This window comes from Cnephaeus nilssonii (assembly GCF_951640355.1).
Source record: "Cnephaeus nilssonii genome assembly, chromosome: X".
Classification (NCBI taxonomy): Eukaryota; Metazoa; Chordata; class Mammalia; order Chiroptera; family Vespertilionidae; genus Cnephaeus; species Cnephaeus nilssonii.
Window position 1 is genome coordinate 107,194,862 of NC_137071.1, and position 26,400 is coordinate 107,221,261.

The 26,400-nt window shown below is 42.2% G+C and overlaps 1 protein-coding gene across 1 annotated transcript in view; it reads left to right on the plus strand.

The window, feature by feature from the left end:
* The window catches only part of GPC4 (glypican 4), a 125,972-nt gene that overhangs the window by 33,783 nt on the left and 65,789 nt on the right, over positions 1–26,400 (plus strand). The gene's annotated exons all lie outside the window — the stretch shown is intronic.

Sequence of the window (26,400 nt, forward strand, 5' to 3'; positions counted from 1 at the left end):
CAATTTTCTTGAAAAAAAATGTACAATGAGTAGAGTTGCTGGGTCATATGGTAATTCTATGTTTAACTTTTTTTTTTAATTGATTTCAGAGAGGAAGGGAGAGGGAGAGAAGGATAGAAACATCAGTGATGACAAAGAATCATTGATCGGCTGCCTCCTGCATGCCCCCTACTGGGGATCGAGCCCACAACCCGGGCATGTGCCCTTGACTGGAATCAAACCCAAGATCCTTTAGTCCGAAGGGTGATGCTCTATCCACTGAGAAAAACTGGCTAGGGCCTATGTTTAACTTTTTGAGTAACTGCCAAACTTTTCCTTCGTGGCTGCACCATTTTACATTCTCATCAACAGTGTATAAGGTGAACATAAGTCTTTTTTACTCCGGTGGATGTGCTCATTTTCTTTGGCTACACTGTGTCCTAATAACTCCCCGAAGGCTCCAGCAACCCCTTGCCAAATCTCATCTCCAGCCAACAACAAAGCATGTTGCAGGATGTCTCATGTTTCGAGGGGAAGTTGTTGGTAATCTGACTTTGGCTTGGGGAAATAACAGGTGTTTGAGATTTATCAATGGACATCGTCCTCTTCCTCAGTATCAGGTAGTAGTTAAGAGTATAGGCTCTGGAACTACAACTTGCATGATTCCAATTCCAAGAAATATCCAAAATGGAGAAATTCAGAGAGGGAGGGAGGGAGGGAGGGAGAGAGGGGGGGGGATCAGCGGCTACCTGGGACTTAGGGATATGGGATTATGAAAATATTCTAATATTGATTGTAGTGATGGTTGCACAACTCCAAATATACTAAAACTATTATATGGTGCACTCTAAATGGGTGAATTGTATGGTATGTGAGTGATATCTTATTAAAACATTAAAATAATAGTGTAGGCTCTGGAGCCTTACTACCACTTATTAGCTCTGATCTTTGACAGGTTCCTTAGTGACTCTGCTCCAGTGTTCATATGTGTAAAAGGGGGTAAAATAATACTTTTGTACCTACCTTACTGAGCTAATATAGATAATACAGTACTTCCCCTGGTACCTGACACATAGCAAGTGCTCAATGCATGTTGCTAACTATCAATATTAGCACCATAAAATATTTTTTAAAGATTTAACTGATGGGTGGTGTTAATGATAGGGCAATGAAGACAGGAAGTGGATAGAATTCCTCTTAAAATTTAAATTCTTAGTTCAACCCTGCTGCCAAGGGAAATAAGCAATATGGGACAATGTAATGAAGCAATAATTTGGATAGGAATGGGAGATGAGGTCATGTAGCAGAGGTGTTGAGTAGACCTAGGGGCTAGAAAAATAATTTTGGTGCTGATGTATGAGAGGAAACTGTATTAAAAAGATTGCTGTACCCTCACTGACAACAGATGTTGGGAGGTCTTGGGCTCTGGGCTCCAGGGCTTCTGACACCCTTGAAATACTCTCTTATTCCTTTGGAGGTCATGATCCCACAGTTGGAGAAGTCCTGGTGTAGATTAGCTTCCTTGGAAGGATATGTTTTCCTCTCTATTTTCCTAATGCCTCCCATCCTTCATATCTCCAGGACCCTGGACGTAGGTGCTCATGCTAATAAAGAAACCAGCAGCTTTTCAAGAGAAACCGAGGAAAAATCTGGGATGGGATAGAAGGCAGGAGTCTACAAGACACAGATCTATGAGTGAAAAGAAAGCAGAATAAAACACCGAGCTGCTCTACTGGTCCAGTTGCTCTCAGGTTGAAAGTACTCCAGAAAAAGCATCCTCACTGTGGTCTGTGTCCTTACATGCAGGCTCCAGGCATTAAGCATCTTCCCAGGGCTTCCCAGTCAATGTCCTGTTTGAGGGGCAGGCAAAAGCAAAGATGAGCAGTCCCCTTCCCACAGCTACTTGAGGAGACAGGCCCAAAGCAAACACTTCCAGAGAACAAGCTTGAAAGGGCAAGTGGACAGGCTGTAAACCAAGTGTGTAGAGTGCCGAGGCAATATGGGTCACACTTTATTTTCACAAAGTGCTTTGCTGTCCTCTCTATGTCTCCTTTCAGTAACCCAGTGCAGTGGGTGGACTGATTCTGTTTTACAGCTGGGGAAACCCTGAGCTACCAACATGTTAAATAATTTGTCACTGAGAGAACATTCAGCCTTGATGTCTGCTTCTGTGAGGATATTTGTGTTGGATTCCATCATAGAGGTAGGAATGCTTATGTCAGTTGAAGCTGCACACGTGCATACGGTGCCCAACACATGCCTAGGCAATCATGGCAGATATGGGGATTTCATTGCCAGAAGTCTAGTGAATGTGAAATGCCATTGGCAAGGACTGGGGGACAGAATGGGAAGCCCTGTTGCCCTGGGGAGGATTTTCTGTGTAGCAGGAGAGAGCTTGGGGGTCAGATGTGTAGCTTCTTCCTGCCCATCCACCCCTCCCCAGCCTGCTATCTGTCCATCAGCTGCAGGGCCATGGGCCTGAGCATACAGGGCTGCTCTTTGGCTTTGAGCCAGTGGTGAGCTGGGAGCCTCTGACTTTGAGACTTGGCCCTTTTCAGTTCTCTTTGTTTAGAAAAAAAGTTTCATCCTGGCTCTTCTTCAGTGGCTGCTGAGGATTAGGAGAACCCTGGGGAGACTCGGCTATAGGACAACTCTCAAACTCTGCTGGGAAATTTGAAGAGAGGCCATTTCTCTCTGTCTTATTTCAAGTTACATTCTTCTCTCTCTTCCTAAATGAGATTTTACTGTTGCAAACCTTACAGCATAATCCCCTAGTGTACTTTTGTGATTCTGTAGCTATGTGATTCTGCAGCTATGGAGGGGATTATTAGATCAGTATCTGGACCAATAAAATATTTTAAGGACCTTACAAATGGACAATAAATATGAAGGAAAGTTCCAATCTAGGTGCTTGTTTTTAATATTTGCACCAGTTAGAGCCACTACTTGCTTTCCTTGGTTAGCATTTCTTATTCTATTTTGTTTTCTTTTTTTTTAAAGCCTGCTTTTCAGTGACTAGATAGAAAAAGAAAGAAGGGAGGCTTCACTCCCTTGAACAGAGTTGGAAAATTTGATTGCTAGATGGCCAAAGGCTGTGGTATTCCCAAGTACAAGTGGACCATTATCAAGAATGTATAACCTTAATCAATAAAGTAATTTAAAAAATAAAGTATTACATATAGTAGTAAGAAAAAAAAAGAATGTATAACTACTTGTAATTTCTCCAGTTTAATACTTTTAAGAAATGGAAATTTTCTCAGTTGTAAAGTGGTTTCCTATTAAACTTTCATTTTCTTTTTGTTTTTGTTGTTTGTTTTTTAGTGTTGGTGGCTTTTACCTTAAAAAATATTATTTATTCCAGTATTATGAATAGATTGTTTTTGAAAATCTGATTACATTACAATAGATGGGCAGATATTTTTTTTTATATTTTCCATATACTACCCTTTGGTGTAAATCTTAAAAATCCCTCTATCCATCATGTTGTTATGTTTCTTTTGGTAATTGGGGAGAATTTTACAGTGAATTGCTTCCATTAGAATTATTTCCTTGAGGACACATTAACAAATCAAAAGGCTGTAGAGTACTACATATACACATACCAGGGGTGCGTAGTTCAGTTTCTGTAATCCCACAATACACAAATGTTGGCAGGATTTCACTGATTGCATTAATCCTGTGAGATACTTTGTCATGCATGATAGATGATATTTATAAATTGAGGTCTGAAATGGTCAGAAGCTTTGAAGATGCTTTATTATGCAGCATGTGGTGATGGAAGTGTTTATATTACTTGTTTTAGAATATATTGGCCAACCAGGCAGCAAAAAAAATAAAAATAAATACAGTCTCATAATAGGCTGCAACAATTTCATAACAAACTAGAAGTTTTCTGGTGAGTTTTTACATCCTAAGCCAACAAGGTTTGTCAAAGGTTTTTTCAAGGTCTTAAAACCCTATGGAAACTTGGAGGGTTTTGACACCTCATGTGAAATTTATATGGCATCTACATACCTGTTGAATTACTTTATTAGTAAATTTCTGTATAGTGAACTTGCAGTGGAACATGATAGCCCTGCCTAGGAGCTTCTGGCTCTTTAAGGGCTCCCCTTGATTAATGAGAGAGGATTTGAGCATAATTAGGAATCATATTGTGTTTGAAGGCTGGAAGTGGAAGCCCAAGAAGGGTCACTGATTTGTTCTCAAGGTCATAGAGTCAGATTGTCTCACTAGGCCTTGTTTCCTCCCAACAAGTGTAACAGTGTAACAGACTGTAGGTTTGTTTTTTTCTCCTTTCTCCCACTCTCCCAATTAGATACTTTTAAGCTTTTGAATGTTTCCATAATCAGAAATTCTAGGTTCACCCTTGCCATACTCTTTGCGACTTTGCATATTTCCCTTCATCTACTTTCCCCCTTTAGTCTGTTTCTCTCACTGGGCATCTACCTTCCTGTTCCTTTCATTTATTTGCTACCTTTTTCCCCAGAAAATCTCTTGATAGTGTTCATGAGATTTAGAATAGCATATGGTATTCTAGGCACAGATGAATTACCCTTTTGTATAAAGAGTAGGGCTGCTTTTTTTCTTTGGTGGCTATGGGGGTGGGGTGGGGGAGGGGAATGTTTGTTTTGTTTCTCTGACTCTAACCATGTGATACTTGAAGCCACAACAGTATCATGGATTGGGGCAATTTCCCCCTAGGTTTGTAGAGATAAAAGTCATCTATACATATAAAGAGGTAATATGCTAACTTGTCCGTGATGGTGTCCCTGTAATGACCTATTTGCATATTGATGTGCCTGCAGTAGTGGGCAGGCAGCTGGAGCCAAGTTCCCGGGGGTCTGAGGAGAGCACCTGACAGGAGCCCAGACTGCAAAGAAGGAAGAGGAAGTGGCCACGGGAAGCTCTTCCAATCTCCCTGCACCCCTGGGGGAACTTGGAGGCTGCTGGATAGGGAGAAGAACCAGCCTCGGGGGTAGCTGCAGCCCGCACCTCTGACTCCTGATCTCTTCCCCCGCCACCCCTGCCAGGGGCGCCCACAACAATAGCACTCCGGCTACCACCCATCAGCGTCCCTGAGGCACCTGGGGCCCATGGCCTGCTGCTGCCAGGCCTCCTCCACTGCGGCCGGGCACACTTCTCCTCCCTACAACTCCAGACCCAGGTGGAGGCAGGCCTGAGCGGCCCTCCAGGGTCAGACCCTTCCTCGCCCCCCCCCACCCCCAGCAGCAGCGCCGTCTCCGCAGAGGAAGCACACTGAACCTCGCTGGGGGCGTAGCTAAAACCGCCCTCCTAGCCCACCTGGCTCTGCCCTGGCCTGGCCCCCACCCCGCTCCAGGAGATTGGAGCCCCTCCCTGAGCAGGTACAGCTGTTAAACAGCCACATAACAATTTAAAGAATGGTGCCAAGCAGGAAGTTTTGACAGTTATTTCCCCATTGGCCCATTTACTTCCCACCTGCCTAACACCCACTCCCCCAGCGCCTCCACGGATGACTACCGCTCCAGGGCTGCTGTCCAGAGCCTGCCCCTCCGAGGCCTGTGGAACGCTATGCAAAGCTTCCATAGCTATAGTCCCAGGAAACAATCATGCCCTCCTCCCCTAATCAGCACCTGCTACCTGCGAGGGTACCCGTGGGCTTAAAAATAACAATCCCTTCCCATTTAGACATCACTTACTTGATGAAACATTTCTAGGTTTATTAGCTCAGAACCTCCTCATGACAACCCAGTGAGGTAGGTGGAGAAGATATTACAATTCCCATGGTATATGCGTATGTATTCAGAAATGAAGCTCGGAGAGGAAAAGTGTTAAGCCCACTGGTTCCCAAGGTGCAGCACACACCCCACAGGGGTGGGGGGCAATTTGATTTTAAATGGGGGTAATTTGAGAATGAGTTAACAGTGAATTTTTTGCATTTCTTATGGTTCTAGGGAGCCTCATCTACAGCGTATCCTACATAATAAAAAGCTAATATGCAAATGACCAAATGGTGGAATGACTGGTCACTATGATGCGCACTGACCAACAGGGGGCAGACACTCAATGAAGGAGCTGCCCCCTGGTGGTCAGTGTGCTCCCACAGGGGGAGCACCGCTCAGCCAAAAGCTGGGCTCATGGCTGGCGAGCACAGGGGCAGTGGTGGGAGCCTCTCCCGCCTCCTTGGCAATGCTAAGGATGTCTGACTGACGGCTTAGGCCCACTAAGCCGTCAGTCAAACATCCCCCCAGGGCTCCCAGACTGCAAGAGGGCACAGGCCAGGCTGAGGGTGGCCCACCCCAAGTGCACTAATTTCGTGCACCAGGCCTCTCGTATACTATAAAACTCATCTTGTGAAAGTGTACATTCCAGTGGTTTTCAGTATATTCACAGGGTTGTGCAACTATCACCATCATCTGTTTTAGAACATTTTTTTTACCCTAAGAAAAAGAAACCCTGTACCTTTTAGCAATCATTCTCCCTTCATCTGTCTAACAGCCCTAGGCAACCACTATTCTGATTTCTGTACAGATTGATGTGGCAAGGGCCCAGTCTACCATCATTTCCTTGTAATAAAAGCAGTCACTTGGCTGGTCACTTGTCTACCAGTGGCCTTCCTGATTTTTGCCCATTTCCCCTCATTACCTTGATATGATACTAACTACTTAAGAGTCAAGTAAACTTGGAGATGAGTGTATTCTGCATACCATTCCTGTTCTATAGACTCTAAAGTGGGACCTTGGAAAACCTATATGTGAACTCCCTTTCTGATGTCTAAAGTTCAGCCTCATTTTGTCAGATGATCACTTATCCTTTGCCTCTGAGCCCAGTTCTAGTGGGAAACCCTAACTAGAAGCTTTCCTCAAAGCAGGGAGTTTGTAACCCCAGCTCCAAGCCCAGTGCCTTTTGCCACATGGTAGACACTCACTCTTCACTGAATAATGAACTCATGCACTGATATTGAGGATGAAATTACCCTAGCTTTTTGACACATACCTGTCATAGTTAACTAATTGAGCTCATTTATACTTCTGTGCTTTTAAAAAAAATAACTGTAGAATCATTTTAAAAATAGCATATAAAGCTGATGTCAGAATAAATTCTGGCTATTCCAGTTATATCCCATGTTGTGTATTAATTAGAAATGTATGCTTTTCTCTCTACCTTTTGTTTCTTATCTTGTGAATCTGGTCCTACCCAGGAGAAAACAACATGATGCTTAAAGGACATAGTTATGTTTATTCTTTCCTACTAATGCTCTAGAAATCAGTACTTCAGGTAGCTGCTTTGATTCTTTTTAGCTCTTTTTTTCCTTATCTAAGGATGAACATCTAGGAAGGGATGTTTTTCCTTGCAATCCAGGACATTCCTGTTGTACTCAGTATATAAATGGGAGTGTAGAGATTCTATCTCAAATTCCTTTGATTGGGCTAACAGTGGGCCTGGTGTAGAAGTATAAAAAGTGCCAGTAAAATGTTAATGGGGAGGAGAAACCAAGATGGCGGCATAGGTAAACACCTAATCTGCAGCCTCACACAACAATTTCAAAAATACAACTAAAAGTCAAAACGGACATCGTCCAGAACCACAGGAAAGCTGGCTGACTGAAATGCCCACAACTAGAAGGAAAGAGAAAACCACAAGGAAAATCAGAGGAGCCGTAAAAGCCTGAGGTACGGAGACACTGGAGGAGACATGGGCGCGCACGCGTGCGGGGAGGACGGAGCCGGAGAGGACGGGGCGGCTGAGTGCCTGGCCTGCGTTCTCTAGCGGGAAGGAGATAAAAGCTCCAGATTGCGCTGAACCGCAGCTCCGACTGCACTGAACCCCAGTTCCAGGCGAGACCCTGGGGGCCCAGGCTCATACTGGGGGAATCTAGGCTATAAGGTGGAAACTCAGGGGAGCGGCGAAAGGCAGAGCTCCGGAGGCGAGCACGTGAATGCGCGCTGAGGACGACTGTGCCGCTGAATTGCCTTAGCGTGAAGGAGACAAAAGCTCCAGACTTGTGCTGAGCCCCAGTTCCAACTGCACTGAAACCCAGTTCCGGGCGAGAATCTGGGAATCCAGATTGATTGGGGGAGAGACTAGACTGTTTGGCAGCGGGCGAAACTCCAGGAAGCCTTTCTCTCAGAGGTGCTTGCAGGGAGTACAGAGGGACACTGAGGGACACTGAGACCCAGGAACCTCATAGGGCGGGGCTGAAGGGAAGCCAAGGCTGTAGGCTCCACCCTGAAACTCCACCCCATCCAAGCTGAGCACAGAGGCTTTTACAATTTTGCAAGTCTAGTTGAATAAGGCTGTCTCCCGGCGTAGACACAGCTGATCCTCACAGCCAATTGGACTGGAGGTCAAATCCTCCCAGTGTACCAACAGCAATCAAGGGTTAACAACACCAAGACTTTGCACTCAGCTCACAAAGGGGGGTACCAAAAGCGACCAACTAGGGAGATTGGGGAAGCTGAGCTACTGGCCTCTATAGGTCACTGACCGCACAAAGCCACTCCATCAACACAGGGAGGCAGCCAAAATGTGGAGACACCGAAACAGGTCACGAATAGAAGAGATGGAGGAAAGTAAACTAATGGACGACAAAGTGTTCAGAACCACATTTATAAGGTTACTCAGAATCTTCTAAAAACCGCTGATAAACTTGAAGAGACCTTCAAGGACCTTAATGAGAATACCAAAAAAATGGAAAAGGACCAGTCAGAAGTTATGCATACACTGTCTGAAATAAAGAATATACAGAAACTCAACTGTAGATCACCGTACCCCAAGAGTCAAACCAAAGATCTGGAACACGAGGAAGCAAAAAACACCCAACCAGAGTGGAGGAAAGTAAGAAGAATCCAAAAGTGTGAGGATAGCGTAAGGAGCCTCTGGGATGGCTTTAAGCATACCAACATCCGAATTTTTGGGGTGCCAGAAGAAGAGAGAGAGCAAGATACTGAAAACCTATTTGAAGAAATAATGACAGAAAACTTCCCCCACCTGGTGAAAGAAATAGACTTACAAGTCCAGGAAGTGCACAGAACCCCAAACAAGAGGAATCCAAAGAGGACCACACCAAGACACATCATAATTAAAACGCCAAGGGCAAAAGACAAAGAGAGAATCTTGAAAGCAGCAAGAGAAAAACAGTTAGTTACCTACAAGGGAGTACCCATACGACTGTCAGCTGATTTCTCAACAGAAACTATGCAGGCCAGAAGGGAGTGGCAAGAAATATTCAAAGTGATGAACAGCAAGAACCTACAACCAAGATTACTCTACCCAGCAAAGCTATCATTCAGAATTGAAGGTCAGATAAAGAGCTTCACAGACAAGAAAAAGCTAAAGGAGTTCATCACAACCAAACCAGGAATACATGAAATGCTGAAGGGTATTCTTTAAGAAGAGGAAGAAGAAAAAAAAAGGTAAAGGCAAAAATTATGAACCACAAAAAGACATCAAATGCATACCTACCAACAAGTGAATCTAAAAATCAAGTGAATAAAAAAATCTGAAGAACAGAATGGACTCGTGAATATAATAGAATCAGGGACATAGAAAGGGAGGCGACAGACAATTCTCAGGGGGAAGAGGGTCTGAGGGGTGCAGGAAGAGATTGGACAAAAATCTTACACCTATGGATGACGACAGTGGCGGGGGGTAAGGGTATGGGGTGGGGTGGGGAATCAGGTGGAGGGGAGCTATGGGGGGGGGGAAGAGGAACACCTGTAATAATCTGAACAATAAAGATTTACTATAAAAAATGTTAATGGGGAGTTCAAGGCATTATGAGACATAAGGCATGTTCACATCCCTCTGGTATTTGTAAAAATTCAAAAGTGAAACCTGTAAGAGTCATTTGGTGGTTTTTTTTTAAATAAATCTTTATTGTTCAGATTATTACATTTGTTCCTCTTTTTTTCTCCCATAGCTCCCCTCCACCCGTTCCCACCCCACCCTCTGCCCTTAACCCCCCCACTGTCCTCATCCATAGGTGTACGATTTTTGTCCAGTCTCTTCCTGCACCCCCCATACCCCTTTCCTCCCAAGAATTGTCAGTCCACTCCCTTTCTATGCCCCTGATTCTATTATATTCACCAGTTTATTCTGTTCATCAGATTTTTTATTCACTTGATTTTTAGATTCACTTGTTGATAGATATATATTTGTTGTTCATAATTCTTATCTTTACCTTTTTCTTCTTACTCTTCTTAAAGAATAACTTTCAGCATTTCATATAATACTGGTTTGGCAGTGATGAACTCCTTTAGCTTTTTCTTATCTGTGAAGCTCTTTATCTGACCTTCAATTCTGAATGATAGCTTTGCTGGGTAGAGTAATCTTGGTTGTAGGTTCTTGCTATTCATCACTTGAATTTCTTGCCACTCCCTTCTGGCCTGCATAGTTTCTGTTGAGAAATCAGCTGACAGTCGTATGGGTACTCCCTTGTAGGTAACTAACTGTTTTTCTCTTGCTGCTTTCAAGATTCTCTCTTTGTCTTTTGCCCTTGGCGTTTTAATTATGATGTGTCTTGGTGTGGTCCTCTTTGGATTCCTCTTGTTTGGGGTTCTGTGCACTTCCTGGACTTGTAAGTCTATTTCTTTCACCAGGTGGGGGAAGTTTTCTGTCATTATTTCTTCAAATAGGTTTTCAGTATCTTGCTCTCTCTCTTTTTCTGGCACCCCATAATTCGGATGTTGGTATGCTTAAAGTTGTCCCAGAGGCTCCTTACACTATCTTCATATTTTTTTATTCCTTTTTATTTTTGCTTTTCTGGTTGTGTGTTTTTTGCTTCTTTGTATTTCAAATCTTTGACTTGATTCTTGCAATCCTCTAGTCTGCTATTGGATCTCTGTGTATTATTTTTTATTTTAGTCAGTGTATGCTTAATTTCTAGTTGGTCCTTTTTCATATCCTCGAGGGTCTCGCTAAATTTATAGGCCTTTTCTAGAAAGTTCTTGAAAAAACTTATAACAGTGGTTTTGAACTCTATATCCAGTCATTTGCTTTCCTCCATTTCTGTCATTTGTGACCTGTTTCTTTGTCTCTGCATTTTGGCTGCTTCCCTGTGTTGATAGAGTGCTTTGTGTGCTAGGTGTTTTATAGGGCCCAGTGGCTCAGCCTCCCCAGTTACCTGAGGTGGACACTCTTGGTGCACTCCTTTGTGGGTTGTGTGCACAGTCTTGTTTTAGTTAAGCCTTGATTGTTGTTGGTATCACTGGGAGGAATTGACCTCCAGGTCAATTGGCTGTGAGGATCAGCTGTGTCTACAATGGGCGAACTTCTGTGCTGGAGACACCCTTATGAGGCAAGACTTGCTTCAGTGGGGCTTTGGTGCTCACTGAGTCTGCCCCCTGAGTGTGTCCCTTATGGATCTGAGGAGTTGTAATCTGGATGGTCCTACTCTGACCCCTGGGTGCACTGGCTCTTGGATCTCCAAGGAGGTGCTAATTTAGCCTCTGCCTGAGGCCACCCAGCAGGAGCTATGGAGAGATCTGCAGATTCCTCTTCTTTGTTTGGGTTTTGGAGGTGCCCAGATGAGGCCCAGCTGTGAAGCAATGCAAGCTGCTGCAGAGCCTTGGGCCTTCTTTTGGATGTTCTGGGGCTCTCTGACCCAGCTGTAGTTTGTTAGGTAAGTTTAGATTTCAAAGGATCAGGCCATTCATATGCAAAAGCCTCTGCACACAGCTTAGATGGGGCGGAGTCTCAGGGCAGAGCAAATAGCAATGGCTTCCCATCAGCCCTGCCCTAAGAGGCCCCCGGGTCTCAGTGTCCCTTCGTAATCACTGCAAGCACCTCTGAGAGAAAGCTGCCCTCGAGTTCTGCCCGATGCCAGAAAGTCCAGTTTCTCCCCGTATGAGTCTGGGTCCTCAGAGTCTCTCCCGGAACTGGAGTTCAGAGCAGTCGGGAGCTTTTGTCTCCCTCCCACTTGAAAAAGACTACCACGTCCTCAGTTGCCAGCCCTCTCTGCATGCCTCTATACCTCTGCAATTTACTTCTGCAGCTCCTCTGAGTCTCAGTGTGCTTTTGTCTTCCCTTCTAGTTGTAGAATTTCCACTTAGCCAGCCTTCCTGTGGTTCTGGATGATGTCCGTTTTGTCTTTTAGTTGTAGTTTTGAAGTTGTTGTTCGAGGCAGCAATTTCAGGTGTTTACCTATGCCGCCATCTTTGTTTCTTCCTGAGTCATTTGGTTTTAATGTTGTCCAATAATAGGATATTAAAAGCAACACATTAAGGAGGACAGTACTGACAATTGCTTTGCGCTATCAAAGCTTGCTATCTAAAATATCCCAGCAAATTTCCAAAAGTGATAAGCAGGAAGTGCAGCAGTTCAGAAGACATGTGCTTGCTCTTAAGTAAACACCTAAAATGCTCCTAATTTGTACCAGAGACCTTATCAAAGAGTTTTGCAAAACTTCCCGTTCGGCAATTATGAGTGTTAGTTGAGCTTAACCTCATGGGTCGACGAGTGGGGAATTATCATTTCATTCTGCTTTCAAGACAGGTAGACTTTTCTAATAGCAGCACACAGTGAGCTAGAGGAAAAAAGCAGGGAATTTGAGAGGATCCTCTTTTTGGAGCTGGTACACATTTCTTAAAAGAGTACTTTTCCTACTGTGCAGTGTAGATATGAGTGTTTGTAATAAATATGTTAACCCCACCAGTGAAAATTGGCTTCATGTTGAGCTTTGAATTTTCCCTGTTCCAACCCTCAAGCCCTATTTAGTTATGATACAACTAGGAATCAAGGTTGTTGTTTTTAAAATTCCTTTTATTTTAAATTCTTATAAAGAATTTTTAGCAGTCCAGAAGACAAACTCCGTATTAGGACAATAAGTGACACATATCTTGGTGTCTGTGACCTTTAAGTAATAACTCATTTTCCTAGAATTGGGATCTGTGTTTCTTGAGAAGTTTTAAAATACAGTTAATCCTTGTAAAAAAGAGGGTCAGAGAAATATTGTAGGAGATGCAAAGTATCTAACTTTTTAAATATAACTGTCAGTTTTTTTTTAAATTGAATATATTGGGGTGACATTGGTTAATAAAAATCAACCAGGATTTAAAGATAATACAATCTTCTTCAGGAAAGATGAAGGTATACTGGTTTCTTTATGAGTAAATGGAGACCATAGTTGTTTTTCTCTAACATGGGCAATGAGTAAAAATCTTTTACTATATTTTGGCATTTAGAAAAACTGTTATAACTTGGAGAGGGAGAGGGGGTGGGGACTGAGAAGGGGAGAGGGAGAGAGAGAACACATTCCCCTTTATGCCATGAGTCTTAATTTTTAATCATTTCCAGAAAATGTTAAAACCTGGAAGAATTCTGAAGGAGCTAGCTAGTAAGTCAATGTTCTTATTAACCAGAAACTACATTTTCTGATATTTTCTCTGAACATCTGCGTTGTGGTGTCAGGAAAAAACCTGAAGCTGACGTGCTATAGGTAGTTATAGACAACTCTAGGAAGTGTTAAGCTTTAGAGGGGGTCAGGAGATTTCTTTCTGGAAAATGGACACCAGCATGTTATGATTACCCTTAATTTATACCTTTGGGGATGCCTTACAAAACAAAGACTTTCTGAAATTCGAAAGCAAAATTTGGGTTTCCTATAACCTCTTTCAAACTGTTGAGGCAGGGCTGATGGTGTGGCTTGGTGTTTGGGCAGGGTGTTGAAGGAATGAATGTGTTCATTTATGGTAGGAACAGTACTCATTTCTACGAAATCACCTGCAGCCCTGGCTCAATTTTAGAATGACTTTTAGAATGTTCTGGAAATTAAATTGCTTATCTTGGGGGCCTCAGTTTCTGTTGGATAAGTTAATTGTCTCTCCCTTTGAGAAGCATAGTAAGAGTTTTAATGACCTAAGGTTTATTATATCTGTATTAACCCAATTTGGAAAAGTGAAATCAACTCAAGGATATTTTTTTTTCTGTCAAAGAAATGGTATGCTCATTAATGACAAGCTTCATGTTTACTAGTAAAGGTGACTTTATTTATATTTAGAACTGATGGCTGCAAGCTTTTATTTGATAATTTTGTTTAGATAACAAAACAGTGTATTGAGGCATGGAGGCTGTTGAATTTTCTCAAAAGACAAGAGTGGCTTGAATAAAACAAAAGAGTTTGTGGTAATATATGTGTCTTTGGGTTTTTAGTCCTGAAACGGAAAGTGATTTAAATAATGATCACTGCAATTCAAAGTACTGCATATTTGCTTTAGGAATGTAACTGAATACAAGTTGTTTCTTAGCAATTTGTAGTTATATATTGTCTTGTGTGTTCAGTGGTTATGACAGACTCTAAGAGAAGAGATACTGAGGCTAGTCTAGGCCTAGAAGTCAAGAATTAAAGTAAGCTTTTAATTAACAGTTTTTAAATTTGCCATAGTTCCCAATTACCTTTATATTTGAACAGGAAAAAGGCTTAAGAATTTTCTTAATTTCCTAATGGTGCTCATAAAACATATTGAATGGATATTTGCCTAAAATTAATTTTATATGTGAGTATACACATACACACATCCAGACACACAGCAATTATACTAGTAATGGGATGCCTTGGTTTGATGAATTTTTCAAATATTTTAGCAAAGGTTTCAGAGCACTAATGAAACAAAAGCATTAAGGATTGCTTGTCATAGCTAATAAAGTTTGCTTGGATCTAGCTTAATTTTTCTGCTTCACTTCACAAAGTAATTGAAACTTCCTTTTTGCTTCCAGCTCCCCCCCCCCCCCCCACTCTCTAGTCCCAAGAGCTACAGTCTTAAAAGAACATCTGTTTGGTTAGCAAGTCTATGGAATTTTTCTGAATATAGATCTAGGTCCTCAAATAGTTACTGAGCTAGTGGTCATTCAGTCCTTGGAAGGGAAATTAGTTAAATCTTCAAGTGGCTTCTAGAGGCTGAAGAACATCCAAGGAGAAAAAAAGCTTGTTACACAACTGGAGCATTTAAAGTATCTCTTGTAAGCTTGAAAATACTATCCAGGTTGAAATGTAGAGATGATGGAACTGTCCCTCTGGAACAATGAAGGTATGGGGAAAAAAAATCCCTAGTCTATAAAAATACTGAAGAACTTCTATAGGTATGGGAACTGTCAATTGAAGCAGATTAGCCAAAATGATAAGCTTTTCCAATGTTCCACATCTAGTTGTTTGCTTTTTTTTAATTTCAAGTGGTTCTTTAGAAAATTGCTCCCACCAACCCCCAATCAAATAATACAATCCCGGAACTCCTAACCATCTCTTGCAAAATAACTACCTCCTTCCTCCCTTCCAACCATGTTTTGTTTTGGGTTGACAGTCAAAGACAAAACTGATTGTTGACTTTACCAGAAAATTTTGGGGACAGATTTTGCTGCTGTGGTTGCTGAGGTGAGCAAAAACCTCAGATTGCATATCATCTATTCTCAGGACAACAATTTATTTTTGGAGCGATGTGGGTGGGTTGTGAGGAGCTCTTCTGTTTTTGTTTTAAAGCCTTTGCTAAAAAGACACTTGACTTTGAAATTTTATTTTCATATGTACTGGTCTGAGAAACCTGACCTCACCTCCAATCTAACTTGTCAACTTTCATTTTTAACTAAGTACTCAACTAGTTGACAAAACTTGCTTATTTTAAAAGCAATCATATGGGAATAATTTGACCTTTTTTAATTAAGCTGAGTGTTAATTATTTTTATCTGCTTTTTGAATGGTGGGTTGTTAATAGTAATATTAGCCACAGCTGGGCTGTGAGTGCTTGACTCCAGATTCCTTGGTTGAATGTTTCATATGTCACAAAACAATTTTCTGATGAAAATGATTTATTTAGACCCTAATTCTCGATCACTGTCTTTCCCCCTTCAATCCTGTAGGATTATTAAATGCCCAGTACTGTACCTATAACTAGTTATTTGCTGTTCAAAAATCCTCATTGAGCCCTTGCTGATTAACACAGTGGTTAGGGTGTTGGCCAGTGGACCAAAGGGTCTCGGGTTTGATTCTTGGTCAAGGGCGCATATCTCCATTGCAGGTTGGATCCCCTGCTCCAGTCGGGGTGAGAGTCGGAAGCAACCAATGTGTTTCTTTCACATGAGCGCGCGCTCTCTCTCTCTCTCTCTCTCTCTCTCTCTCTCTCTCTCTCTCTCTCCTCCTCCTCCTCCTCCTCCTCCTCTCTCCCCCTTCCTCCCTCCCTCCATCCCTCCCATCCACTCCGTCTAAAAAATCAATGGGGGAAATATCCTCGGGTGAGGATTTTAAAAAAAAAAAGTCCATATGCAGAAAGTGTTATTTATCCTGGAAAGGAAGCTTTGTAAATACTGGGGTGTTTATTCAATTTAAATTCATTTTGAAGAGAATAATACCATGGGTTGAGTAATTGCATTATAGTTCACCATGCAAACAAAGCATTTAAAAATATTTTGACATTCTTGACTAGGTTTTCATGCAATTCTTTATGAACTGCGTTGTAATACTATATTAGTTTTCTTTGTTTAGCTCACACTGTCTAATAGGTACAAGTTTAATATCATTTAAGATAGACTCTGGTTATCTCATGAAAGTGACAATGCTTCTGTGAGAACTATAACTTAACAGAAATATAAGAAAAATAGGAACTAGGGTCAAAAGCCCCCACAGGGTATAAAAGAGTCATAACCTTTTTCAGAGGAGGCAAACTTAACTGATATACTCGTTTTTAAAAAGCACTTGATTGTATAAAGGAATGCAATAACAGGATTGAAAGTAAAGATATAGCACTAACAAGGATTAAATTAATTGTGTGACGTGCTTGCGGGAAGAATTAAAGGATGTGGTTTTATATAAAACTATGAGCCCAGCACGCAATTCGAAATCACGCGGCACCGCCCACCCTTGAGTCGCTGGTCCAGCCCTGCCTCCCTCTCAGGCCCTTGAAGCAGCCGCCGCCGCTGCTGATCAGGCCCTCCCCCAGCACAGGTGCTCAGAGACCCCTGCCATCCTGCCCCCAACGCTGTGTGCTCAACCTCCTGTCCGGTTGACCCATTACAGCATCCCGGTTAATTAGCATATTTCTATTTTATATATGTAGATTATTTAATTAAAAGTAGGATAAAATTTCCTTGTTTTGCATATTTAAGGTACTCTAAGGTAGGATCTACACTTGGATATATGCACAAAATAAAAAGCCATGTCAAAGTATAAAAACGTACCACTTAACATTATATTAATTTATATTGAAGTACTTTTCTCTGTATTTTCTTAAGTAGAAAAATTGCCATGCTGTTCAAAATCTTAAGAGAGTGAAGCTCTAAATGAATCAACAGTCTTTTCAATGATAAGTCACAAGAGTAAAAAACATGTTGAAAGATGGTTAATTTTTATTAACAGTGCTTTTATGAATTAAAACAACCCATTAGACTTTGGTGAGGAGGATGGAAAGAATGAGGTCTACAGTCAGTTCGGATGCTTGGAGTGCTATAAAGTGTGCTACATTGCTGTCTCCAGGATGTCTTGTTCAGGGAGGCCTCCCGCATACTAATTGTAGGGCCTGGATTGGCCATCCAGATAATTGAGATTAAATAAAGACTGCATGTGCTGCCAGAAAAAAAAAATATAGCACATCCAATTTGTTTCCTATTTCCAGTACTGTTTCAAGATGATTCACATTTGAAAGATAGATGGCAAGGAGTTTTAAGAGTTACACATTTTTTGAACCCTTTTATTCAAAATAATCTTGGTAAATACTTTTTCTGAACAATTATATGTAAGGGAGAGGCTCATTGTTCCAATTTGCCCAGCACAATCCAGGTTCACACCTGTTGTCCCAGCATAAATGTTAATAGCATCTCCTTTCACTCTCAAATGTGTCCCCATGTGGACTATAATTTATGGTCACCCTAAGGACAGGAAACAGTATATTCACAAAAATAACTAGATAATTAAAAATGATTTAAAGTAGTTTTGCTTCAAAAGAATCTTAAGTGAACTTGAAATTCTTTGCTAGATATAACTTAGCCTACGGTTGAATAATGAGGCACCATCAGGTTGATCTCCTGGCTAAGCAGGTTCTACATAGCAGGTTGGAAGAGCACTTTTCAAAGAGGCAAGAAAGTCATATATACTAATGTCTAAAAAGAATCACACAGAATAGAGTTGAGTCTGATTCTGCAGGCACCTCGGGGCCATCTTTGTGAACATCACTTCTCATTACCTTGGTTACTAGTACACATGCAAATGCAATAAGAGCCAGAGCTCACTCCCTGAGGTTTTCTGCCTCTCTCCACAGAGCTTCTGCATAAAAGTTGCATACAATAAAACTCAACTGCATTCCTCCAGGGCCTTCAATGATTTTGTTTTTGAAATGACCAATAGAGTGAATCTTTTAAAATATATATATATATTTTATTGATATTTTTACAGAGAGGAAGGGAGAGGGATAAAGAGTTAGAAACATCGATGAGAGAGAAACATCGATCAACTGCCTCTTGCACACCCCCTACTGGGGATGTGCCCGCAACCAAGTTACATGCCCTTGACCGGAATTGAACCTGGGACCCTTCAGTCCGCAGGCCAACGCTCTATCCACCGAGCCAAACCAGTTAGGGCTAGAGTGAATCTTTTATCTTTCTGAACCTCTTCCCAGGGAGCAACAAAGAGCAGCAAAAAACAACAACGCTCTTTTCTGTTTTATTTGTGCATTTTGTTTTCAAACTGGTTGCAGTGCTATAGGCTAAAGTATGAATTATGGTTTTGTGCCCAGTGATCAAATATTGTCAGCCTAGGGAATATCATAATACCTGAATTGTACAGAAATGTCCAACTAGTGTAGAATAGGTGTTTTGGAATCAGATTTATGTGTTTATTATTATGGCATGTGGTTTAATGGACTTGCAACTAGGAGACTGATTCCTGGGCTATATGGAATGCCCTTGGATAAGTCATTTAATCCATCTGTGCCTCAGGTCCCTTTTCTACTTTCTGAGGCTTAACAAGATTACAGAAATCCTCTTCTGGTGTTAAAGAAGTGAATTGCTTGCTTCTAGGAGATGTATTTACGCTCTCAGCCATGTGTCTCACTTGCTAAAATAGGAGAGCTCATGAAGGGTTTTCTAAGTGCCTTCAGCTGCAATCCCTGCCGTAAGCCTAATGAGATTCATTCAGAATGTGGAGAGTTCTTGACAAGAATGTGAAACCTAAGTGTAAGTGGGAGGTAAGAAAGCCTGAACACTTGTTTCTGTTTGCTGGACCTTGCCAGCTTGGGACAATAAGGTGGGTCAGCTCCCAGCCCCAGCACAGTGTTTTAAACTGGAGCCTTGAGGTGAAGGTTTAAGTTGGGCTAGTCCAGTCCTTTAGTAAAACTTTGTTATTTAGGCACTAGTGGGTAGGTCAGTTAAGTTACTAACCCATAGAATATCTCAGTTAAGATAACAGGATTATCTTGTAGAAGTTGGCAAGTGCTTCTTAAGCAATCTGGTTCAGAGAGACCATGATAGAGGGGAAAAATAAGGCAAGTACCAAGGATAGAATCATAGATCCCCTGTATTTTGAAAATACTTTAGCTCTGTGGTCGGCAAACTGCAGCTCGCGAGCCACATGCGGCTCTTTGGCCCCTTGAGTGTGGCTCTTCCACAAAATACCATGGCCTGGACGAGTCTATTTTGAAGAAGTAGCGTTAGAAGAATTTTAAGTTTAAAAAATTTGGCTCTCAAAAGAAATTTCAATCGTTGTACTGTTGATATTTGGCTCTGTTGACTAATGAGTTTGCCGACCACTGCCTTAGCTCAAAGTCCAAATGTGGTATCAAGAAGTTTCTGGATCATCTCAGTATGCTTTTCATGGAGCACTCGAAGTTCATGGTAAGAGGGCTTCAACTATGGACCTTTGTGGAAACGTGAACAGGTTGTTAGTCTTGCTGACTTTCACTGTCTATTAGAACATGTACTTCTTAGGATTTTATTAACCTTAATCATTGCAAGTGATTTCTTCTGGATACTTTTAAATGAAAAATTATATAGGGAGAGACCATAATACATTCAAGCTGAAAATAGTCTGCAAGACATTCATTTTGATAGGGTAAACTGAGACCCCCAAAAGGTAAGTGCTTTGGTTGAATGCAGTTTATGCAGTTGTTCCTATGGATTTCTGTCCTGCCAAGCCTGCACTGAGGGTAGGTGAGTCTGGCATTGACCATGGGATAAATGTTTGCTTTCATTCATTACTGCTTAATTCATTACTGCTTTTTCAATCCTTCACCTTTTCAAAGAATGGGAATCATGTTTTGTTTCTCAGTGGTGGCAGTTTAAGTTGTCTTCTAAAGCAAAAGTCTTCAAAGGGGCCCTTTTTATTTTCTTTACACATGCCCCCTCCCGCCGCCCCCGCCCCCCGTTAGCTTTGTCAGGCTTTCAGCCCTACAGACGTAATGGACTGACTGCTGGACCCCAGCTTTTAGCATTCATAGAGTGGTCTATACAAACCAAACCTCCCCACAGAGGTAAACAGCTTTGATCTCATAATTTGTAAAAATACTTTTTACTCTCTTTGGCCTGCTACTCAATGCAGAATGTAAGAGGCGGGTTTAGGGAAGATAAAGTACACTTCAGAAGCAATCAGACATGATCAAAGGGTTTTCCTAAGAACCTTTATGGACCTTAGTTGACTAAGAAATGAGAGGTTGGTCTACATCTGTTGCTCTGAAGGATTTCTCCAGCCCTCACATTCATCTGACAGGTCTTTGTTGAGATCAACTCAACCAGGAACTGTGGCACTGAGGATGCACAGGTGAATAAAATAAACATGGCTTCTGGCAGAACACCCAGTTTAGGAGCTCATTTGGGGGGCTCAGGTTTGTCAGCCCTGCCTTCCCACAGGAGGCCCCTGGGGCCCCTGAGAAACAGAATCATGGTAACATAGGATATTAGAGCTCCTATGAATGTTGGAGCCAGAGTGGAGATCAGAAGTCATTTTACAGATGTGGTCATTGAGATTCAGACAAGAGGATACTTGCCCCAAATTATTCAGCTGCTTTGTGGCAGACTTACTTCGAGGACCAAGGTTTCTGATTTTTTTTCATCATTGCTTTTATTTATTTAAAAAAAATCTTTATTGTTGAAAGTATTACATATGACCCCTCCCCCCATTGTGTGCACTGGTGTAGTCTCACTTTTTTGTCCCAAGGGAACATTGGATTAGTGTCATCTTTGGTGACCATTTGCTGAAGGTCCATTTGGAGAAAGATTTCACCATCCTTTTATAAATCATTTTCATAATCTGTCTTAAGTGCACCAGCTCACTGAGGTTTCCCTGCCACTTTTTCTGCCCACACAGTAGTGCTTAGTGTTGGCTGCAGTGGATCACAACCTTTTGTAGTCTGAGAAAACTGTGGTGTTCTATAAGTGAGACAGTATTCAATGTTCAGAAAGTCCTTGGCAGACCTATAAATCCATAGACTTTTGGAAGTACCTCTAAGATCCACAGGTTCAGGACCACTGAACTGACTGAACCATTGAAAACATATGTGTATGCTTTTATCTAATGATAACATTTGGAGCTTTGGTCTTATAACTTTATATTATGATCTGAAATGCTTTTAAACTTGAATCATCTCAGTGCATACCTGATTCATGCTTTTATTACATACTTTGGGCCTGAAATCCATGATGCTGATAAGGTCTTGAGAAGGCTACACTGATAGCATGTAAACACTTGGAGAGCTGATGATTGTTCTTCTATCCAGTATTTTATCCTTTCTGTCCAGCTCTTGAGGGATTGCTTATTAACATTTCATTATTCAGTCATTTGCCATTTATGATCTTACTGTCTAAAATGTATGCCCTCTAACCTAACATCCAGTATAAGATGTTGCTCCATATTTTTGCAGAAAAAGCCTGTGAAACAGCTGCAACTATTTAGGAAGAATGAGTAATGCAGAAAAAGTGCATATTTGTAGGTTTTAATAGTCCTATTTTTGTTTCTACCAAAAACTAAAGAAAAAAATCATAGTCTGTAGTTTTGGAATATCTTTGAAAATAAAATCATATTACCTCTGGTTTTTATTAATTGAGGGTAAAAAATCTTAAGATTTTCTTGTTCTGAAGAGATCAGTGTTGTGTTCAGGATCAGAATAAAAATTGAATAATTTGAGTTATGATAGAGCTGTTCATCGTATGGTCTCCTGGGAACAGAGAAGGTCAGTATAGCCAGGATTGAAAATCAACAGGATCTTGAATAGGTAGCTTTGACATGGAACTTTGGCAAGATACTGTCATACTGGGATAGAAATGGAAATGGACACGGGTGAGCTATTGGAATAATTCATACTAGACTTTGAATTCCTCGAGGGCAGAAAGTATGTTTATTTTTTATTTTCAAGACTAGAAGCCTGGTGCACAAAATATGTGCACTTGGGGGGAGTCCCTCAGCCTGGCCTGCGCCCTCTTGCAGTCCGGGAGCCCTGCGATCAATTGCCTGGCAGAGGGAGGCCCCACCCACCTGCTGTAGCATCACCAGCCAGGTAGCCTGGGCCTCCCTTTGTGGGGCGATCATGTGGCAATGCCCCCCTCGCCCCCTGACCAATCGCATTGCACCCACCTTGGCTGGCCTGGTGCCAGTGCGTGTCATAACGTGGTCGTCCAGATGGTTGTTCTGCTGTTCAGCTGTTCAGTTGATTTGCTTTTATTATAGATAGACTAGTGGCCTGGTGCACAAAATTTGTGCACATTAAAAGGGGATTAATTAGAGGAAATAATTTAATATTGCTATTTGCCCTTTCTCTATAATAAAAGTGTCAGAGATGAAAGAGAATTAGTAAAATGTATATGAAAACCCTCCTGTCAGAATCTGGGGTGCACCACGGGACCCAGAGTCAAGTCCCCGTCCACCCACATGCACGTCAAAATCGCGTGAGACCCAGACCCGGCCAGCCATTTCCCCCCTCCCCCTTGCCATTGGGCTAGATCCAGACCTGGCCAGTCCCACCCTTGTCAAGCCCCGCCGGGCAGGGGATGTAGCCTCAGGTCCCCTGGCCCGGCGCCAGGATGGGAGGCATGGCCTGAGGTCCCCCAGCCCAGACCGGGGCAGGGGGGTATGCCTTGAAGTCCCCTGTCAAGCCCCGCTGAGTGGGGGGCATGGCCTGAGGTCCCCCATCAAGCCCAGCCAGGCGGGGGGGACGCAGCCTCAGGTCCCCCGGCACGGCACTGGGAGGGGGGCACAACCTCAGGTCCCCTGTCAAGCCCCGCTGGGCGGGGCCGCAGCCTGAGTTCTCCCAGCCTGGTGCTGGGGTGGGGGGCGCAGCCTGAGTTCCCCTAACCCAGCACTGGGAGTGAACCTTGAGGTCCCCTGTTAAACCCTGCTGGGTGGGGGGCATGGCCTGAGGTCCCCTGTCAAGCCCAGCCAGGTAGGGGGCGCAGCCTCAGGTCCCCTGTCCCAGTGCTGGGGCGGGGGTGCAGCCTGAGGTCCCCTGTCAAGCCCAGCCAGGCAGGGGGGTGCAGCCTCAGGTCCCCTGGCCCAGTGCTGGGGCAGGGGGTGTGGTCTGAGGTCCCCCGGCCTGGTGCCAGGGTGGGGGGCGTGGCCTGAAGTCCCCTGTTAAGCCCCACCTGGTGGGGGGCGCAACCTGAGGTTCTCCAGCCTGGAGCTGGGGCGGGGGAAGCAGCCTGAGGTCCCCTAGCTCAGCACCAGGATGGGAAGCGCACCTTGAGGTCCCCCGTCAAGCCCCGCTGGGCAGGGGGCATGGCCTCAGGTCCTCTGGCCTGGCGCCAGGGCAGGGGGTGCAGCCTGAGGTCCCCTGTCAAGCCCCACAGGGGCGGGGGAGGGTGTAGCCTCAGGTCCCTGCTGAGTGCTCTTTAAGGCTCCTTATGGGAACTTGGCTTAAGCTGTGGGCGCAGCCATCTTTGTGATGGAGTGATGGTCAATTTGCATATCCCTTCTTTATTAGATAGGATTTGGCACCGTGCCTGACACATATTAGGTACCCAATAAATGTTCTTTGAGTGATTAGAAAAAGACAAGTTAACTGGTGTGGATATGGGTAAAGCAAGCATGGATAGTGGTGAAAGATTAATGAAATTGGGATAAAAAGGTGAAGTTTTAAAAATTAGGTGGAAAAAAATAAAAAAATAAAAATTAGGTGGAAACCACAGGGTTTATCTGCAGGCAGTCACCAAAACTACAAGTGAAATAGAATAAAACATTAAGAAAAAAGAAATTTGAGAAAATTGGGAAAAATTACTTATTTGACTTTGGGGCTAAAATTCTGCAGCTGTGATCAGGGAAAATTCTCTGCCCAGCAGCCTGAGTAATGAATAAAAGTAATTTTCAGAATGAAGAGAAATCAATGAACTCTGTGACTCTCCACAGAAAGGCCAATGTCTGCCTCCCACCATCTTTGACAAGAATGACATTTTACCCACCGAATTATTCTCTTAAAAATGAGTTGATAATGTTTGCATTAGTAGAATCTCTTGATAGAGAATGAGACCATCTTAAATGTCTAAGTTACTCTAGGAAGCATCTATTTTTAATTTTACCCCTGTTAGAAACAATGGATATTATTAGATTTTCAGCAACATTCATATCTAGATATGTTTGGGATCATTTGTTTTCTGATCCAGAAAGTTGATTATGTATTCCTTTAACCATTTCTGAAAGATGTAATTTGCATAAGAGTTATTAAAGGAAAGGGGGTATCTGATTCGTATTTATTATTTTATTCCCCTTTTATAATTATGCGTGTGTATTGAAGTTCAGAATGCCCTGTCTAAATTTTAGGATGAAAACAGGAAGTAGTGACTAAATTTAAAGTGTGTTTTCTTTCTTATTTGAGGAATTAAAACCCATGTTTTGGAGTTGGTTTTGTTTTGGTCATCATTCCCAATTTAAATGTCATTGCTGTTTCTCGTGGCCAGAGCAGCTTGTGGAGACCAATAACTCATGTTAAGATTATATCTGAGGCCTGTCAGATGGAATTTTAACTCTAAAATGTTATGGGTGGGAGATTCTCAAAAAGTTCAGCATAGACATTTTGGCTTATATTACCCAACAATTCCACTCCTAGATATATACATAAGAAAATCAAAACCATTTGTGGGGAAAAAAAGAAAGCTAAATTTGGAGTTAAGATTTTAGTATTGTAAAGAGGCTTTCCTATCTATATTTGTATTCAGCATCCAAATTCAAACAATGTAATTTAAGTATGTTCATAGCAGCATTATTCACAGTTGCCAAAAGGTAGAAAACAACCTCAATGTCCACCAACTGATGAATGGATAAACAAAATCTAGTGTATCCATACAACGGAATATTATACAGCCACAAAGAGGAATAGAACACTGATACATACCACAACATGTATGAACCTTGAAAACCTTATGCTTCATGAAAAAAGCCAGTACAGAAAGACTTTGTGTTACATGATTCCTTTTATATGAGATGTCCAGAATAGGCAAATTAGTATAGACAGAAAATAGATTAGTGGTTGTCTGGGTTGATGTGTGTAGGTGAATGGAGTGGGCTGATGTGTCTAGGTGAGGGAAGGGAGTGACAATGACTGCTAATAGGTATGAAATTTTTTGGGGGGTGATGGAAATGTTCTGAAAGTAAGTAGTGGTGATGGTTGCACAACTCTTTTTCACAGCTCATTGAATGCTAAAACCCAATGAACTATATACTTTAAATTGTCATATTATATGGTATGTGAATTATATTTTGACTTTGTAAAAGTTGAGGAAAATGCCTGTAGGAGGGCAGGCAGTATGTCTAGCAGCATGTTGGTCTCATGAATTTCCAATTTGCAGTTCTCTAAGGGCTAATGTCAGGGTTCACCTCACTGATTAAGGGATGGAAAAATCACAAACTGGACCACAGGAAACGAGGGTTCTAATCCTGACCTAATAAGTTACTGCTGTGCTATCTTGAACAAGTTCACCCACATTTGTAGGGAACTTCATCTCATCTTGTATAGACTAAGGAAATTAGATTTTAAGATCATAGGTTTTTTACAGTTTAGTGGTTGGAATCTTTGTTGTTGTTGTTAATCCTCACCCGAGGATATTTTTTTCCATTGATTTTTTTTTTTTTAGAGAGTGGAAGTGAGGGAGGTGTGTTTGTGGAGGGGGGAGAGAGATATATATAAAGAGAGAAACATCGATGTGAAACACATCAATTGGTTGCCTTCTGCATGCACCCCAACCAGGGCTGGGGATCGAATCTGCAACCCAGGTACATTCTCTTGACTGGGAATCATACCTGAGACCCTTTGGTCCACTGGCTGATGCTCTAACTACTGAGCAATACTGGCCAGGGCTAGTGGTTGGAATCTTTAATTGCATTTGCTTTCATGCAACTTACATGATTTATTTACATGCAACCTTATGTCAGTGTTTTCCGTCTCCAGAGAATGGAGGGGTGATGTTGGGAGGTGATGAGTGGGAAAATGGCTTAATTCTTTCATAAAAAAAATATTGAGGGTATTTGAGGAAGGGTGAGAGAAAAAGGAG